This window comes from Artibeus jamaicensis, unplaced genomic scaffold, assembly GCF_021234435.1.
Source record: "Artibeus jamaicensis isolate MK-2021 breed Jamaican fruit bat unplaced genomic scaffold, CSHL_Jam_final contig_76, whole genome shotgun sequence".
In the NCBI taxonomy this organism is placed as follows: Eukaryota; Metazoa; Chordata; class Mammalia; order Chiroptera; family Phyllostomidae; genus Artibeus; species Artibeus jamaicensis.
In genome coordinates this window covers 17,588,833-17,597,509 of record NW_026521954.1, presented here as the reverse complement: position 1 = coordinate 17,597,509, position 8,677 = coordinate 17,588,833, and positions in this window count along the sequence as shown.

Here is an 8,677-nt window from a genome sequence, read left to right as displayed (position 1 = left end):
ACCAGACTAGTGACTAGAAGGTTGGGACTTTCAGCCCCACCCACCAAGCTCTGGGAAAAGGAAGGAAGGGAAGGCAGCGTTGAGTTCTATAAAAACTCATGAACATTAGTATTTGATAAGCTTCCAGGCTGGTAAACCAGAGGCATCCACATGCCAGGAGGGTAGTGCTCCCCACACTCACCAGGGCAGAAGCTCTGGGACTTGGAACCCTTCCAACCTCACCCTGTGTATCTCTTCATCTGGCTGTTCATTCGTACCATTTAATATCCTCTGTTACAAATCAGTATTCTAGTAAGTAAACTAGTTTCCGGAGTGCTGTAAACTACTCTAGGAAATTAGTGGAATCCAAGGAGGTTGTCATGGGAACCTCCAGCTTAGACTCGATCATCAGAAAGATAGATAACAGCAGGCTTGCATTTGGCATCTGAGGTGGGCACAGTCTTGTGGGACTGAGCCCTTAACTTGGAGGCTCTGACAGTATCTCCAGGTACACAGTGGAGGAAGTAAGTTCTATTTGTGAGACACCTGGTCAGTATCTGCTGCAAACTGGAGAATTGCTTGGTGATGTGAAAACACACACACACACATACACATTGGACTTACCATGAAAGAAAGAAATTGAATTTTGCCTGAGAATGATGCCCAGTTGGATGTGTCAGGGATGGGTTTGTTGTAAAGCAAAGCCTAAGAAGTTGTCGGAGTGAAAGCAGTGTGGGACGAGGACCGAGAACATTTCTGACACTTTTATTGAAAGTCAGGGCTGGGTATTAGATGAGTTTCTTATAAAAGTCAGAAACATGTAGATTAGTATGTGTGCCCCGACTAATTATGTGCCTCCACTTAACAGAGAGAAGCTAATTACCTTGACCACATGCTTTCTCCCCTTTTCATTGGGAGTCTCTCATGTTTTGCCTTTGCCCTTTTCTTGTACACTGCATTGCATTTTATTTTAATTGCCACCTTACTATCAAATGAAAGGGAAATATTGCTACAGGGACGGGTGGAAATTATAGGGTTTTCAACATTTTCCCAGATGGGCTGGCTCCCAGACTTAGTGGCCTTGTTTTCCAGAATGCGAGTTTGAAGGTCATGGCCCAATTCCTAACCTGAGATCTATGGAGAACACGTGGCTAGGAAAACACAACTTCCTGAAAAAGCTCTGCAGCTGTGGGAGCTCTGGTTTCCTGGCTCTTTGACTCTGTGTTTACGTCCTATAACCTCTCTCAGCCTCCACTCATCCAAACAAGTTTTGTGGACTAAACTGCTGATGCCTCTTTTAGTTATAATATCTTCTTCACCTAAATTTTAGACGAGGCTCTGTTTGTTTTTTAAGGCTTCCTTGCACATACCCTCAACCTCTGCCTAGACCAAGTTAGATGTGTTCCTTCATAGAAATACATTATGGTAATTCATGTTCCCCTGTGATTCTTCCCTAGGTCATCGACCTGTTCCTACAGCCAGAGACACTGCCTTGTTCACATTAGATCATCGTTCTTTGCACAATGTCCAGCCCATGTCAGGCAAGCAGTAATCACTGGTTGAATCAATGAATCAATGAATTAATGAATACATTAAAAATAGAAATTAATGACATCAGTCACTCCAATGATTACAAATGGTAAACCTACTTTTCTTTTCCTGATCATCTGAGTACAGTATTGACATTGTAGGGGGTTAAAGGGTACGAGAAGACACCCTTTTCATTTCACAAACAATGATACGAACATTATTAACTAACATGATTGAGTCCTAAGTGCAGACTCATGAATAAAATTCACATTGATTAGGCACAACAAACCTCTGAGACAGGTACAATTAATAGCATCACTCTCACAACAAGAAAACTGAGATTTAGTCAGGTAATGTGTCCAGGTTTCCCAGCCAGTGAGCAGGGAGGCTGGGATGGTTGGTTAGCCTGCCACCAAAGCCATTGTTTGACCTGTGGATTTGTGCCCCGGGCCACGCTTCACACTCAGCCAGAGGCTCAGCGAGAACTCTAATCCTAAACCTCCATTGCCAGCGTTTTCTGTCAGTCTTTATGGAAGCAGACTCTGCACATAACTATTATTAGAACTACCTGCCCAAAGGTTTGTACAGCAAGTGAACTAAACTTAATTCAGTGAGAGTAAAATTTGCCCTTGTCACTTGTGAGTTATTGAACAGGGGATGCCTTCTGTTAGTGAACAGAATCACACATTTCCTGTTGCTTCTGGTCACAAAGAAGTGCAAAGCATCAGTGACTACAAAAAATATGCAGAAACCAGGTGGCTGATATGATCATGATATTTCTATTTTAGGAGAAAAAAAGACACGACTAGCAAATGAGATGTGATGAGCTGTGCACAGATAAGTAAAGTGCTTGGATAATACAACAGTGAAGGGCACACTCTCAAAAGGAGAAATGGGTGTCAGCTGAGAGTAATAAGTGTTTGTATGTGTTGCGTGTATGTATATTGTATGAAAACTGATAAACATATATTCAACATATGTGTAGGGATGTCCAAACGGTGGTGAAGTGAGGTAATTGTTTATTCTTTCCCTGGGTAGAAATATCACCATGAATGTATCTTCTATAGTCTTCCACACCAGATGCTTTTGATGATGTCACGACACAACATGACCTTTGCATTTTTTTTTGCCTGTCTATGTAGCAAGGTCCCTCTCCTCCCCCACTGCTGGACACTTTCCACGAAGATGATGTTTTCACCTGAAGGGACAGATGCGTGTTCTTTTACAGTAGCCTTGGCTTCTTCATAATTATCTGCACTGAGCTGGAAAACTGAGGCCTTTAAGCCCTGCTGTGGGTCTCACTTCTCTGCTGTATTATACCTCTCGTCTTACAAATGATAACATTCAGCCAAGATGTTTTTATTAAGTGTCTTTTGTTCAACCACTGATAGGAAAATAGTGCAAGAAGGAAAAAAACAAAAAACACAAACCTCCTTTCCATTTAGACTTATTAAATATTCAGGTGATTCCTCAAATATCCTCAGCCTTGCTGTGGCTTCATCAAAGTACAGCTCTATGGCATCTTACGATGCAACCCAGGTACAGTAGGCTTCCTGCAGTGGCTGCCCGCAAACCAATAGATCCCTGAATTCCTCACCAGCTGGAGCTCAAAAGGAGCTCAAAAGTAGCCCAAAGTGAAGAGTATTATAGTAATCACGGCCACAGGTTAGAGAAGTGGGTAAGGATGTCAAAACCCATATCAGTGAGAAAAGAGGTGACAACTTCTTCAACAAGTGCAGGTGGAAGTAACAAGCAGCTATTTCTAGTCAAGGGGTAGTACCCCTTATTCAAGACATCACTTCCAGGGACCGGCTTTAGAAAGCATGCATGTCCATCAAGGGGCCACACTGAATAGGGACAGTCTTGGAAATTATTAAAAATAATAATTTGTAAGAGATGCCCAAAAATCTAATGTCTACCATAAAATGATAAGTGAAAAATAACAACAACGTAATCAAGGATACATGTAGGCTATGGCTGCAATTACTAACAGTATAAGGACATGGGAGAAGAGGTGAGAAAAAATAGCAAACTGTAAAAGCTGTTACAATGATCTTTATCAAGCAATTATTGTAAGGCAGGCATTTTTCCAATGCTTTTAATTTATATTTTAAATAATTCTTAAAACTATCCGAAAATACAGATATTTGCACACATTTATAGACCAGAACACTAAGCAAATACTAAAAAGCGAGAGTGATATACCCAATGTCATATAGTTTGCTAAGAATATAAAACTAGCCCTGGCTGGTTTGGCTCAGTGGATTGAGTGCTGGCCTGTGAACCAAAAGGTTGCTGGTTTGATTCCCAGTCAGGGTACTTGCCTGGGTTGAGGGCCAGGTCCCAGTTGGGAGCTTGTGAACTCTCACACATGGATGTTTCTCTTCCTCTTTCACCCTCTCTTCCTTTCTCTGTAAAAATAAATAAATTAATTAATTTAAAAGTATATATAAAGCTATCTCCTGTTGAACTCTAGGTACTTTACACTCTGCTATGTTGCTTTATCATGGTAAATGACGTTTGGTTGAAAGATGAAATTCTGCCCATTGTTATATCCTTTTGTTTTTCTAATTTTATTATACTGCCTTTAATTTTTTTAAATCTGCTTCAGATTGTACACTGTGTTCCTCCATGCCTGCAGTTTGGCTTTATTTTGCAGACCTCTCTCTAACTGAAGCGTGCATTACCAGGTGTGCTGGGGCTTGTTTTCATCAGCTTCAGCTCAGATTGTCTCTTTACCTCTGTCGGGTTCCACCTGAACAGAAATCCACAGTCAACAATTAGCCCAGAAGCTTCAACTCTGAAGGGGAAGGTGCACTGTACCTCTTGAGAAAGGACTTTGAATCTGCACAGGGACATGTGATATTCACTTTATACAAAGTCTTTCATAAAAACTGATGATATATGAGGACCATTCCTCCTTAAGTTTCCATAAGCCAACTTAGCTATGTTGGAAGGATTTATTTATACAGAGAATCCAGTAAAAAAATCATGAAAGTCATTAGTAATAAATTCACTCAAAGATGATTTCTGCATTGTCCCCCAACACACAAATTCTCTAGAAGGAACTGCCTTTAATTTTGATTGTAATGAACTTTTCATTCATTCATACATTCCAGAAATATTTCTTGTGTGCCAATTTCTACCACCTGGGAAAAGAAGTGATCATCAACAATAAACCAAAAAACCAACCAGGGATACAAACTTACAAACCACAGGTTTGGGCTTTCCAGACCCCTGCCCAGCAGCATCAGTGTACTGTGAAGTGTTTTGTTTTTCTTCATTAGCAATTGGCCATCATCAGTCATGCTCTCTCCAAATTTCATGAAATTAGTGTGAGGACAGTTCATAAAACAGACAAGTCAACTGAGTGCTCTCAATGCATTTAATTTTTGATTTTTGCTAACTGCCAATAATTATCTTTGCAATACGTTACTTCACTTCACCATCTCTTTTATGTAGGATAATGCTAAGTATGCCAAGCAGAGACCAAGAAGAGAAAACTAGCACAAAGTATAAAAGATCTAAACTAATTAAGAAACTTAGACAGCTGGAATTCAAAGAGAACGTAAGGATCATTTTGTCTAATTTATTTATTCATTTCTGTGAGCCTTCACTTTCATCATGAGAGAAAGAAGAAAGGCCATGTGTGATTTCTGGGTGAGCCTGCTGGTGTGCAGGTACCATGCTATGCATTCTGTGTGCTGAAGAGTTGGGGAAGGTGGTGGGGGATTCATAGCTGATGAAGCGGAGGGCAGAACTACAGATGCTAAGATATGGCCTCTATCCCTTAAGATACGGCATCTTGCAGCTGAGTGCATTTATTATAAATAAATGATGATACTGAAAGGAAAGAGGAAGGATACCATGAACTAAATAGATTGTTTGGTAGAAGTTTAAAACAGCAGAAAGAATGTCAATCTAAAGTCATCTAGTAAAAAGTTGTATGGATGATATGAAATTTAAAACTCAATTTTAGAGAATGTAAATCTATAGCCACAGTTAGAGGAGAAAGCCAAGGAGGAAAGGCCTTCTTTGTACCTTTTCATCCAGTGATTTGCCCCAAACTATATGTACTCCAGGGTAAAAGCAATAATGAAAATCCTTTCTTCCTTACCAAATACCATACTCCATGGTTAAATGTTTTTTGATTGGGAATTATATGCTACTAAAGATAGCCATCAAGTTAATAATGAAACAATAAATCATAGAGAAAAATGATCATGTTTAAGATTTCTTTTTCCTTCCAAATTATCTTTTACACTGACAAGTATATAAGCAAATATATATCATGTTATTTCTTATTTTATAGCATTGTATATAGAACAGTAATAGACAAATTATTTGAATAAGATAAACTTCATGGTTTTGAGGGTTTTTTTGTTTAATCTCATTTGGATAAAAAAAATCTTTTTCCCATTTATGGAACCAATACCATGTTTCATAGTTTTATTTTTATTCATAATATTACCCTGAGATGTAGCATGAAAATGGATAATAATGAAAATACCAGGTAGTGTAGCTATTCAATGGATGATGTGCACAGGTGTGGCTGTGGTGCAGGTGCATTTAATAGAGAAAGAGACAGAGCGGGAGACGGCATGGAGATCTGCACGGTGCTTACTGCGTGCAGGGCGTGATTCTGCATCCTTCACGTGGATTAACACCTTCATTCTCCTCACAAGTCCATGAAATAAGTGCTAGTTATAGCTCAAAGAAATCAAAGAGAGTACGTGTACGTTATTTTCCTTTGGCTGCAACAACCAACAGCCGCAAAGTGACTTAAAACAACGGAATTCGACTCTCATCATTCTGCCTCCATCTTTGCATGATCTTCTGGTGTATGTGTGTGCATGTGCGTGTGTGTGTCTCCTCTCTGTCTGTGTCGCACCTCCCCCTGCCTCTCTCTGTGACTGCCCACAGGCAAACTCCAGGGAAAACCCCCTCTCTCCAGATCCTCAATGCAGCCTTACCTGTGACGGTCCTCTTTTCCTTATTAGCTAACAATTCCACTTTCCAGGAATTAGGAACCAGTATATTGGGATGCTTTTTATTCATCCTACTACAAAAGATTAGGTCATTTATGGAAAAAATCACATGATTTTTAAAAATATATTTTATTTATTTGTTTTTAGAGAGGGGACAGGAAGGAGAAAGAGTGGGAGAGAAACATAATGTGTGGTTGCCTCTCATGTGTCCCCCACTGGGGACCTGGCCTGCAACCCAGGCATGTGCCCTGACTGGGAATCAAACTGGTGACCCTTTGCTTCACAGGCCCACACTCAGTCCACTGAGCTACACCAGCCAGGGCAGATCACATGGTTTTTAATCTGTGGAACCTCTCGGACTCTAGTGTATAAATTCTGAAGATCAACGATTGTTTTGCTGACCACTGTCCACCACTGGCTTATAAGGATGTAACTGATTCCTAAGGACTGCACACTAACTCCTAGGGAATGGATGATTTTAGTTTTATAACACATGAGATTTAAACTTTATTCATGTCATTAGAGTGTGGGATTTTTCAAGACCCACTTTTACCTCAGGGTAGATTTAAAAAAAAAAAAACTTTACTGCATTTTTAAAACCTCCTTTCAATGTTGACAGCTGGTCTGAAAAAGGTGCTGCAGTGACTGAAAAACAGGCCCCGGTGCCCACCCAGCTCAAAACCCAGCATTTGTGTCCTGCTCTAACTCTGCGAGTCGGAACAGAAACCCGTTTTTAAAACTTCATCTCAAAGGCACATTTGGGTCCTAATGGCAAGCTCGCCGCCCCCCTCCCCACGCCACCTTTCGTTTTGCTTGCTTTCTGAATAATTACTTCGTGTGGTTTAAAAATAGTTTCATAAAATTTTATCCATATTATAATAATGAGAGGAAAGCATACAAAATAACATGCTTGTTAAAAGAGTCCAGTGAATTGCACAAACAAACCTATCAAGGTCAGAGGAGTTATTTTTTGTCATGAATAGCACTTAAAATATTATCGTGGGCTCTTTTAATATTGATTTTCCCCAAGTCCAGTGAAACCACCTGAAAGACCAGATGCTTCCCTCCGCCCCATGCAATAGAAGACTACAAACCCTACTGTTGAAGTTATTTAAACTCCTTAGTGACAGCAGCACAATGAAAATTAGTCAGAGTACAAACTTAGTTATGGTAATTTATTCAGTGTAGGCAGTCTGATATTAATTATAAGTTATAGTATAACTACCACTTTCTGGATGGATTACATAATCAACTAAATCATAATTTGCATATGTTTAAGAATTAGTTATGCATTAAGTTCTTCAAAATGTTAAGTTATGTGAATATTGATTACATATAGATATAGCTATATATATACACATGTGGTCATATGACTTATATACATATTATGTATAATATACATACACGTAGAATCTTGTACTTTCTTATAAACGTCAGTAGAAATCTGACTGCTCCTCAGAGAAAACTTGTGAGCATGGTACGTGCTGAGTGACAGCATGAAGTTGTGGAACAGGATACTGAGGTCTAAGTGCAGAGTTTATTTTCTGGCCCTGCATCGGTCGCTGGCCGTGAAGTCTTGATGACTTTGCGGACTGCCCTGAGATTCAATTCCTTCATCCACAAAATAGTGAAAATACTGACACCTATTCATAGCATCATTAATAAAATCATAATGTATAAAAATGGTATAGTTCCCCTAACTGATAAAGGAGAAATTTGAGTTTAAGTTGTGTAGAAATATTTAAGCCAAAAACTGGAACACCAACCCTTGCCTTCTAATCGCTCCCGTGCAGGTAAACTGAGATCTTCCTTTCTGATCAGCTTAGAGTTGCCTGAAGCAAAGTAGAAAGAATGTGTTGCACTCAGAATTTGGATTCCCACTAATTCTTTAAATGAGTAATGGCAGAGACATCCCTGAAGAACTGGACACTTCTACAGTCCTGAATTCACAGTGCCAAGAACCTTGCATGATACAGAGTAATTTGGGAACAATTTTAAGATAATGTTTATGTTTTAACCACATGATTCCACGCAGTGACATGTATCATAAAGGTGATCAAAATAATTAACAAATGAGGAAATGCCACAAAAATTGATTGAGTGCAAATAGTAACTTGCGATTATTTTGGCAGAATTCTGAACTTCCAGTCATAATGTGCCACCTTTGCTGATCAATGAGA